At 38.5% G+C, this 9,717-nt stretch overlaps 1 long non-coding RNA gene and 1 pseudogene across 2 annotated transcripts; both read left to right on the top strand.

The window, feature by feature from the left end:
• Positions 1-4,674: 4,674 nt before the first annotated feature.
• On the top strand, positions 4,675-6,907 carry LOC149011412 (uncharacterized). The gene is made up of 2 exons (XR_016174680.1): positions 4,675-4,764; positions 6,732-6,907. It is a non-coding gene; the product is annotated as an uncharacterized LOC149011412 (long non-coding RNA).
• A 448-nt stretch (positions 6,908-7,355) lies between these two features.
• Positions 7,356-9,717, top strand: LOC149011411 (protein HOTHEAD-like; annotated as a pseudogene). The gene is made up of 4 exons (XR_016174560.1): positions 7,356-7,707; positions 7,839-8,420; positions 8,519-8,901; positions 8,989-9,717. The product of XR_016174560.1 is annotated as a protein HOTHEAD-like (transcript).

The following is a 9,717-nucleotide window of genomic DNA, read 5'->3' as shown; positions in this document are numbered from 1 at the left end:
TATTGGAGTTTCTCTCTTGCCCGTGGTTTTTCTTGTTAAGGGTTTCCCACGTAAATTTCTGTGTTCCTTTTATTTGCTGATTGCCCTATCTGGTGGGTATTAATTACCCGACAGTGGTATCAGAGCGGGTTTTTCTGAAGTATGCTCTGTGGTTGCAGCATAATCTGATCTTGCACATCAGAAAATGAAAATTCCTTAGGGGTCTGTTTGGTTGGTTTAGGGTGTGAATATCTACTTATAGTATGCTTTGTGATTGCCACTTTAAGGTGGATCCTTCACATCAGAAATATAAGTAAGATATTGTTTTTCCATCCTACGGAGGTGCTGCAGAAGTCACTATTCACGTGATTTCTTTTCGAGTATCCTAGAAAGGTGTATTGGGTGATTATGTGCATGTCTAGGAAAATTTTGTCTAAGGAGTCTGGTATTTAAGCTGACCGCTTGTGTCCCTCCAGTCTTTCCTGAAAATTTTCTTGGTGCATTTTGGTTCAACTATATACCAGTTGGAGATAACCTGAGAAGACAAGTTTCACATGAAATAGTAGGAGTTATTCTGCAGCCAACAACAATTCGTGATAGAAGCAATGGCTGCAAAGATCGACATTGGCAAGTTTGACAGCACGAAATTCTCATTATGGAAATTGAAGATGAAGGCATTATTGATAAAAGATAATTGCCTGGAAGCCATCGTGTTCCGGCCGACGGAGATCACAGATAACGAAAATTGGAACAGAATAGATGCGATGGCCTTTTCCAATTTGTATCTAGCATTATCTGATGATATTTTAGCAGGCATAGAAGAGAAGAAAACTGCTAAGGAGGTTTGGGATCACCTCATCAAATTGTATGAAGCCAAATCACTTCACAACAAAATCTTCTTGAAGAGAAAGTTGTATACCTTATGGATGTCAGAATCTACATCAGTTACAGAGCACTTACATACTCTGATTTTGTTATGTTCTCAACTTTCAACGTTGGGACATAATGTTTCACCACAAGAATGTGTTGAAATTCTACTCCAAAGTCTCCCAAATTCATATGACCCAGTCATCATCTATTTAACCAGTAATATCCTCTCTGATTATCTGGTATTTGATGATGTCGCTGCTTCAATTCTTGAAGAAGAAAATAGACGAAAAAGCAGGGAAGAGAGACAGGCAAGCTCACAACAAGCGGAAGCTCTGTCAATAATGCGAGGAAGGTCAATGGAACGTGATTCTAGTGGGAGTCACAATCAAGGGAGGTCAAAATCCAGGGGTAAGAAGAATTTCAAGTGCTACAATTGTGGCAGAAGGGGACACTTCAAAAATGAGTGTCGATTCAAAAAGGGTGTAGATAAGGTAGAGACATCTCAAGGGTGCATTGTTGAAGGAGATATTCTTTACAGCGAATTAGCAACTGTAGACAAGGATAGATTGAAGCATACTAATGCTTAGATCTTGGATTCGGGAGCAACATGGCACATGACCTCTCGCAGAGATTGGTTTCACACTTATGAACCTATCTCTACAGGATCTGTGTACATGGGAAATGATCATGCCTTGGAGATTGCTGGAGTTGGCACCATCAAGTTGAAGATGTATGATGGAATGGTACGCACTATTCAAAATGTGCGGCATGTGAAGGGCTTAAAGAAAAATTTAATGTCTTTGGGACAATTAGATGAAATTGGGTGCAAGACACGCATCCAAAATGGAATGATGAGGATCGTCAAAGGAGTGCTAGTTGTAATGAAGGCTGAAAGAAGCGCTGCAAATTTGTACAAACTAATGGGAGAAACGTGTCTAGAGGTAGAAGCATTAGTTGCATCAACCGGTACTACAGAAGAGATGACAAAAGTGTGGCATCGAAAATTGGGCCACATGTCAGAGCAAGGGTTGAAGGTCCTTGCAGAATAAAAATTACTCCGGGGTCTCACAAAGGTTTCATTACCCTTTTGTGAGCACTGTGTTACTAGCAGCAGCAGCAATATGGTCGTTTGAAAGGCCTATCATTGGCGACCTAGTGTGTCATAAGAGCACTGGGAGTGGACGAGTATATTAACACTAGGGCACTCCATCAAAGGTGTTTGCAGAGACCTTTGGAAGTCTAGTATAAATTGAACATTGGTGGTAGCTCATTAAGAAATCCAGGTTTGGCTGGCGTAGGGTGAATAATAAGGAACGAGATCAAATGGTGGCTGTGTTCAAATCTTTCTTATGGATCAAGACAAATTCTAAGCACAATTTGAGGCATTAGTGATAGGGTTTTGAAAATCTAGAGAGTTAGGAATTGATAAATATGGGTTGAGTGTGACTAGATGGCACCGGTTTGCTCGGTCAATAAAGAACAACTCATGTGGTGTGTTTTGCAAAGATGGAGGAGTTTGAGGAGCTGTTTAGGGATTATTACATGGATGATATACCATTGTTCTAGAGAGATTAATCCAATTGTAGATTATTTAGTAGGGAAGATTGTTAAGGGTAACTTATGGGAGAAGGAAAGGGATGCAAATGGGTGCCCTCAATACAAGTCTGGATAGGATCTTTTTGAGAGCTGTTCTAATTTTTTTGGGTGGATATAGTAGTCCACTTTATATAAGTTGTTTTTTTCCGTATTTTGTATTTGCTTTTCATCATTAACACAAATGAGCTTCTACTAGAAAAAGAAAAAGTCTCATTTTGATAAAGAAAATTTAAGTAGTGAACCTCATAACTCTAGACACAAATAGACCACCCCTAATGACATGAAGCCAAGTAAGGGATCATCGGTGTGATACCTCATCCTTTACGTGGGGTCGGTTGCAGCACTCACACCTTAATTTTTGTAGCTTTTTCCCCTTTATTTCAATAAATTGGTTAGCTTATCAAAATAATATAAAACGTACACTTTAAGTGAAATCTAACTATTGGATAATAAATGAAAGTAAAGCCAAATAAATACCCCATCCTTTAATTGTTTCTTTTCTAATTAATTTTCTCAGTTCCTTCCCAGAGAGGGAATAGTATCTTATCTAAGAGAATATTTGTGCACTCTCTCTTTTGAAGACCATTCGACTTCTGTAGGAGGTGGGTTTCTCCTAGATATTCTACAAGGATAGGATCCACTACATTCATCCTTAAAGTGGTAAGATATTTATTTTATATTAATAGAAAACGATTCCTTTTTTTTTTTCTTTTTTTTTTTTTTTGGAAATAGTATTCAGCAAATCATTAAATTTTTTTTAAACCACAAATGATTTTGATCGTCCTTTCCATTGTAACAACCACTACTTCCACATTCTTCAATATGTAGGTTTAATACCGTTCAGACTTTAAAAATGTTTTTCTTATAGTAATATAAATTTAATTAATATTTCTTAAATTCAATAGATCATTAAAGTTGAAGTAATATGCGAATTTATTCCCACTTTCGCTTTACCAATCACCATCAATGCTTTTTTATTTGGGAGGTCGTGCGCTTTCCATTTAGGCTGCTATACTTTTCAGATTTTAGCACTCACATTAACCGGGTTCCATCTATATAGTGAGCCTTCTTCATAAACCCCACATGAGCACTTTGGATTTCAGTAACTTATCTTGCAATCAAGATTCATTGGGGGTAAACATCCGTCTCTTTCTTGCCCTCCCCAACCCCCCCCCCTTTTTCTTTACCTCTTGTGTTTGATATCATTATTTTCCTGCTACCACTTTGTTGTTGTTCAATTTCGATGCGATTAAATTCACGAAAATGCATATGATAGTTAGGATTTATTTCATGGAAAAAGATTCTCTCTGATCTTGGCTCAGGCTAAACAAGCTGACAATTCTAATATGAACAGTATAGTATATAGTTATTACATGATGATCTTTGCTCATTACTTCAATAATATTATTTTTGTTTTCATTCCAGTGTTACTTTTTGTAGGGGATTACTTTAGGAGTATGAATGTATCGAAACATGGGAAAAAAGTGGAGAATTGCTTTCTTCAAGCGGTTAAGAAGCAAAGATAAACTGAAAGAAATTGTACAATCGGATCAATGATTTACCAGGTAAGTTACATAATTTCACTCATTCTTATAACCCATCCCTGCACCAGCCAATTGCTTCTAGTCTTGCTGTGATTGCTGTTGTAGATAAGTATGCTATTGATGTTATAGCGGCGTTTGCTAAAAAAATGCCGTTGTATGCTATTTATCAGAAACGTCGTTGTACATAGCTCTGTAACGGCGTTTTCACAAAACGCCGTCATATGTCCCCTACAACTATGAAAAATGATTTAAAACTTCATTATATTAAACTTTTTAACGGCATTTTAGAGAAACGCCGTCGTATGTAACCTTATGATGGCATTTATCAAAAACGCCGTCATATGTCCATGGGATGACTTCACTTATACACAGGGCTTTGTACACATATAATATATGGCTTTATTTGTATATCGTTTATAACGGCGTTTCCAGGAAACGCCGTCGTATGATTGTATCTTAGCTGTGCCATTGTAGGTCTTATGGCGTTTCATGGAAATGCCGTGGTTGCCCTAATACCTCCCACCCGCGCCTATTTTTCACTTGTGGAAGACGAACAGTAGAATGAAAAACCACTCATTCTCTCTCTCTCTCTTTCTCAATCCCTTTGTTCTCTGGATTGCTCGCTCAATCGAGAGATCGAACTCGAGTTGGAGCTTTCGTGCCTGATTCTAACCTCCATGGCGGCTGCTTCTCGATTCACTCACTCCTGCAAGCATTCTGAGAGATCGAACTCGAATAGGAGCTTTCGTCAGAGCTTTCAGCTGCTGAATCTCAGGTAAGGAGCTTTGTTCGGAGATTTCGTTAGGTCTGAGACTCCCTCCTCCTGCGTCTAGTAGATCATATTGAGTTGATTTGGAAATTTATGTTTGTTAGAAATTTAGAATCGCACACCCATAATTGATGAATGATTATTGTGATAAATTTGTGTTTGCTTCTGTTGTTTGTTATGGAGTAATTTGTTTTAATCTGGTTGGAGTGTATCACTTACAGAACTACATGAAAATGTGACTTATAGAGTTACAGTTGCTGATATTGAAATGAAATTTAGCTATGGTGTTTATGTTTTAGGAGCTCTGGATATATTTATTTGTCTTACATCTACTCTGTTCTTCCATGGATAACTCCAATGATATATTTATTTGTCTCCATTCATTTGTTCATTTTTGTTTCTCCTACTATGCATTTCAGTTTTGCTCAGTATGGAAACCTTGACCTAATGTCTCATAAATCTTGTTGCTCTTTTTGATATTTTGTTTCTGTTTTTGAGTCCTACATCTCTTTGGATTTTCTGTTCCTGATCTGGCCTATCTTTGAAGCATGTATAAAATTTTGTTGTTAAGTTAAAAAAAAATGACGACTTATTCTATTAAAACACATGTTTCGCTTCAGACAGATTTGTAGACTCCCAATCTATTTGTAATTCAGTAGAGTGTCTGGAGTCTTGACAATGAAAATGCAAGGATCGTTAGTGTGATAGACATGTTTTTAGGCTCCCTGGGATGTTTTTCTCTACTCCACAACTTAGCTTTGCTTTGCAAGTCTTCTAGGTTGAACTTCTCTATAGAATATGCTTACGTTATTGTTTAAGGAATTTTCGTTTAGCTCTTATTAAAAGCCAGCTCTAATCAGTCTCATGTAGGTGGGAAAGGTTGAACTTCTCTAATGTTTGTTTTCTCTTCTGTTGTTCATTATGTGTTGAATTTCTTCATTCTGTTTGATAGCCAGAGATTACTAATTAAGCCATCCAAATCTACTTTTATTGGATGATTTAGTTGTTTACCATGTGATATTTAAGTAATGTCTTGGTTGATGATTTAACTTTTTTACCTCATCAGGCCGCAGGTCAATGTGACTTTTTGATTTTTGTTTTTTGGATTTTGTTTGGGGGTTGGGGGTTGGATGCTCTGTTTTCAGAGTTCTTCCAAGTGCTAAAAGTGGATGGCAAATTAATGTTTATTACGAACTAGACATACAAATAGGCAATTGCCTGAGAAGTGGGGAAGTGTAATGCTTCAAACACCTATCACTCAATTAAACCCCTAGAAGCACTAAACACATGCTGATATTACTGATTGCATGCCAGATAGATGGTGGATACGAACTAGACATACAAATAATTGTATATTTGCCATAAACAGCAGAAAAATCATTAGGGAACAAAGATCAAACATGTCTTGGCATGCCAGGTAAAGAAGCTTGGAAGTTACTTTATTTTGCAGAAATTGTTCTTATTAGATCAATAGCAATATTCACATTTGTCTTTTGAAGTCTCTAATTATGTTCAATTCTCTTCCCATCAAAGTTATCATTATCATCTATTTCCATATCTTGTGGCTTAGTAGCCCATCTGGGATAATTTTCTAAACTGTGAACTGATTTGATGTTTGAATAGTGATTAGAAACTGTAGCAGCAAACAGAAATCAGATGCCCATGTAATCCAGGTTTGGTGTCAAACTTGGATCGAATGGAGCAGGGACTGTATGGTTCCAAAACAAGGAAGGACACTAAAATAGATGTTGAACTCCTAATTCTCCCTCCACAGCCAGACAGACATAATTGACCCTTCTATAAAATCTACACATGATATGCTCTTGGCTTCCAGAAGATCTTCTAGTATCATTCACACAAGGCAAAATAAGGGCTAAGGCACTTTCCATGTGAATGGTTACATGAATAATCTCATCAAGCGTGCTAGAATTTTTGTGTATGGTGTTACAGAATACTGTTGGTTGTCTTTTCAGGTAGGTGGATGGACACAAGTGTATGGCACTATCTTATCCTTTGCCACTATTAGAGGTGCTTCTCGTAAAGCTCCATTCTCACAGCCGGAGAGATCTCTTGCAGTGTTCAATTCAAGAGTGCTGTTTTTCTGGACGTTGATGATTCAGAGGAAATGTTACCCATATATTTTTTGGAGTACATGTTTGAAACATCAGATGCTAGGAAAATGATCCATGGAAGGCTACTGAAAAGGGTGTCTCAGACAGTTCTTGGTAACACTGCTAATGAGAGGGAGAAGGACATTAGCCAAGCAGTTTGAAGAAGTCACACTTGGGATTGATAAAAAAGACAGTCTAAGTTTGGTATCCACTTGGAGTGGGAAACTGATCCATAAAGAGAAGAAAGAGTGACTCAAATTTGAGCTGTAGAGTTCAACGTTAGAAGAAGAAAAGTGAAGGCTTACAACATATATCAATGGAAAGTTTCCAACCTTCTGTAGCAGCAGCCCATGAGTCTGCTTTTCATGAACAAAGAACGTTTCATTCACTTCTCTCTCCCTTTGTTTCAAATCTTCTGCTTTTGTCATTTGAAACTCTTTGTTTTACATTCTTTCCCCCTGTTTGTGGAAGAAGAAGATGGCATCAATGGGACAACTTGTCGGAGGGTCTTTTCTCTCCGCCTTCCTTCAAGTGTCCTTGGACAGATTTGCCTCTCCTGAGTTGCTGGACTACTTACTTCGATGGGAAATCAACCTGGATGAGGTGGAATCGTTAAAACGGACGACAGCCATGATTCAGGCTTTATCTGATGAAGCTGAAGTGAAGCAATTCACCAACAGGGCTGTGAAACTCTGGCTTGATCACCTTAAACAACACCTATATGATGCTGAAGACATACTCGATGAGTATGCCACTGAACTTCTATGCCTGAAACTGGAATATGCCCGCCAAACTCAAGAGGTACGCAATTCTGTTCTTCACACTCCTTCAACTGAAAGTAGCATTTCTTCTTGGTTGAACTTTGGCATAGAATCTGCAATTAAAGGCGTCAATGGCACTTTTGAAGGAATAAAAGACATTGGGTCTAAGGTTTATGGTATCACTGAAGAGTTGCTAGAAATTAAAAAGTTTGGATCAAAAGTAAGGGATATGGACTAGAGATTAAAAAGTGTAGCACAAGAAGGTGTTGCTCTAGGTTTGAACTCAAGCATTGGATTTGGGTCCTCGAGGCCCAAAACATAACCAACTTAGAATCCTTCGGTGACACTCTCGCTGACACATCTCCAACCTCACCTGCACAACAATTTATCTCTGAAGATGGTGTTTACAATGTCCGTGCACGTGTTTTAGGCGGCGGAAGCTGCTTGAATGCGGGGTTTTACACCCGTGCCGGCAGTGACTACATCAGGGACGCTGGATGGAATGCTAGACTTGTTAACCAGTCCTACCGTTGGGTTGAGAAGATGGTAGCCTACAAGCCCCCCATGCTTCAGTGGCAATCTGCAGTCAGAGATGGATTGATTGAAGCTGGTGTGTTGCCTGGTAATGGCTTCACTTATGACCAGATTTATGGGACTAAGGTTGGTGGAACTATATTTGATTCTAAGGGTCATCGACACACTGCTGCTGATCTGCTCAGGTATGCCAACCCCAAAGGTCTCACAGTTCTTCTACATGCCACAGTTCATAGGATCATGTTTAGAACCAAAGGTAAGAAACTAATAAGAACCCAATTTTCCTTTATGCATGACTTCATAAACGATATCATCGATCTTATCTTAAATAGTTAGCATTACATCCCATTACAGGGAAGATAAGACCGACAGCAAATGGAGTGGTGTTCACAGATGATGCAGGAGTGAGACACAGAGCATACTTGAAGAAGGGAGCCATGAATGAGATAATCTTATCAGCAGGAGCCCTTGGCAGTCCACAACTGTTGATGCTGAGTGGGGTTGGTCCTGCCCAACACCTTAAATCCCACAACATCAAGATGACAGTGGACCAGCCCCTAGTGGGGCAAGGAATGGCAGATAATCCCATGAATGCCATCTTCATTCCTTACCCAAATCCTGTTGAAATCTCTCTGATTCAGGTTGTTGGCATTACTACCCTTGGAACCTATATTGAAGCTTCAAGTGGTAGCAACTTTGCTCAGACCAAAAGAGACTTTGGCATGTTTTCGCCTCAGGTTCTTATTCAATTCTCATTGATACACCTCTCTTATTCATCTGTGCAATCTTCAAAAATTGACACAAATGGGAATTTCTTGTTGTAGAATGGGCAGTTGTCGACTGTGCCCCCAAAGTAGAGGACTTCAGAAGCCATAGCAAAAGCAACAGAAGCCATGAAAGCTCTTAGCAATGATGCTTTTAGAGGTGGGTTCATCTTGGAGAAAGTCATTGGTCCTATCTCGAAAGGGCATCTTGAACTCAACAGCACAAACCCCAAGGACAACCCATCAGTCACCTTCAACTACTTCAAAGAAGCAAAGGATTTAGAGAGATGTGTTGATGGAATTAAAACCATAGAGAAGGTGATTGAATCCAAGGCGTTCAGTAATTTCAAATACCCATATCTCTCAGTGCATGCCCTCATCAACATGACCTCAAATTTCCCAGTGAACCTGAGGCCAAAGCATACCAATGATTCTACCTCGTTGGAGCAATTCTGCAAGGACACAGTGATAACCATATGGCATTATCAGAGTTTGATTCTGTTAAGTTTGAATCTGTTAATTTTCTGCTCACCATCAGAGTTTCCTATTTAAATGTAGTTCTTCCTAGGCCACTTAAACTGTCAAGGGATCTAACCTAATGGACTTCATTTACATTTGTAAAATTGAATTTGGATTGATGGAATTGGATTTTCATTTGTAAAATTGGATTTGGATTGATGGAATTGAATATTCATTTGTAAAATTGAATTTGGCTTTTTGGAACAATTTTTTTTTTTTTTTAATTTAAAAAACCTATCCCGGCATTTTACAAAATGCCAGCATAATTAA

The sequence above is a fragment of the Hakea prostrata genome, chromosome 7 (assembly GCF_041222555.1).
Source record: "Hakea prostrata isolate BN-2017 chromosome 7, UWA_Hpros_2, whole genome shotgun sequence".
Classification (NCBI taxonomy): Eukaryota; Viridiplantae; Streptophyta; class Magnoliopsida; order Proteales; family Proteaceae; genus Hakea; species Hakea prostrata.
Note: the sequence above shows the minus strand (reverse complement) of the source record. Positions and strands in the feature narration are given on the sequence as shown.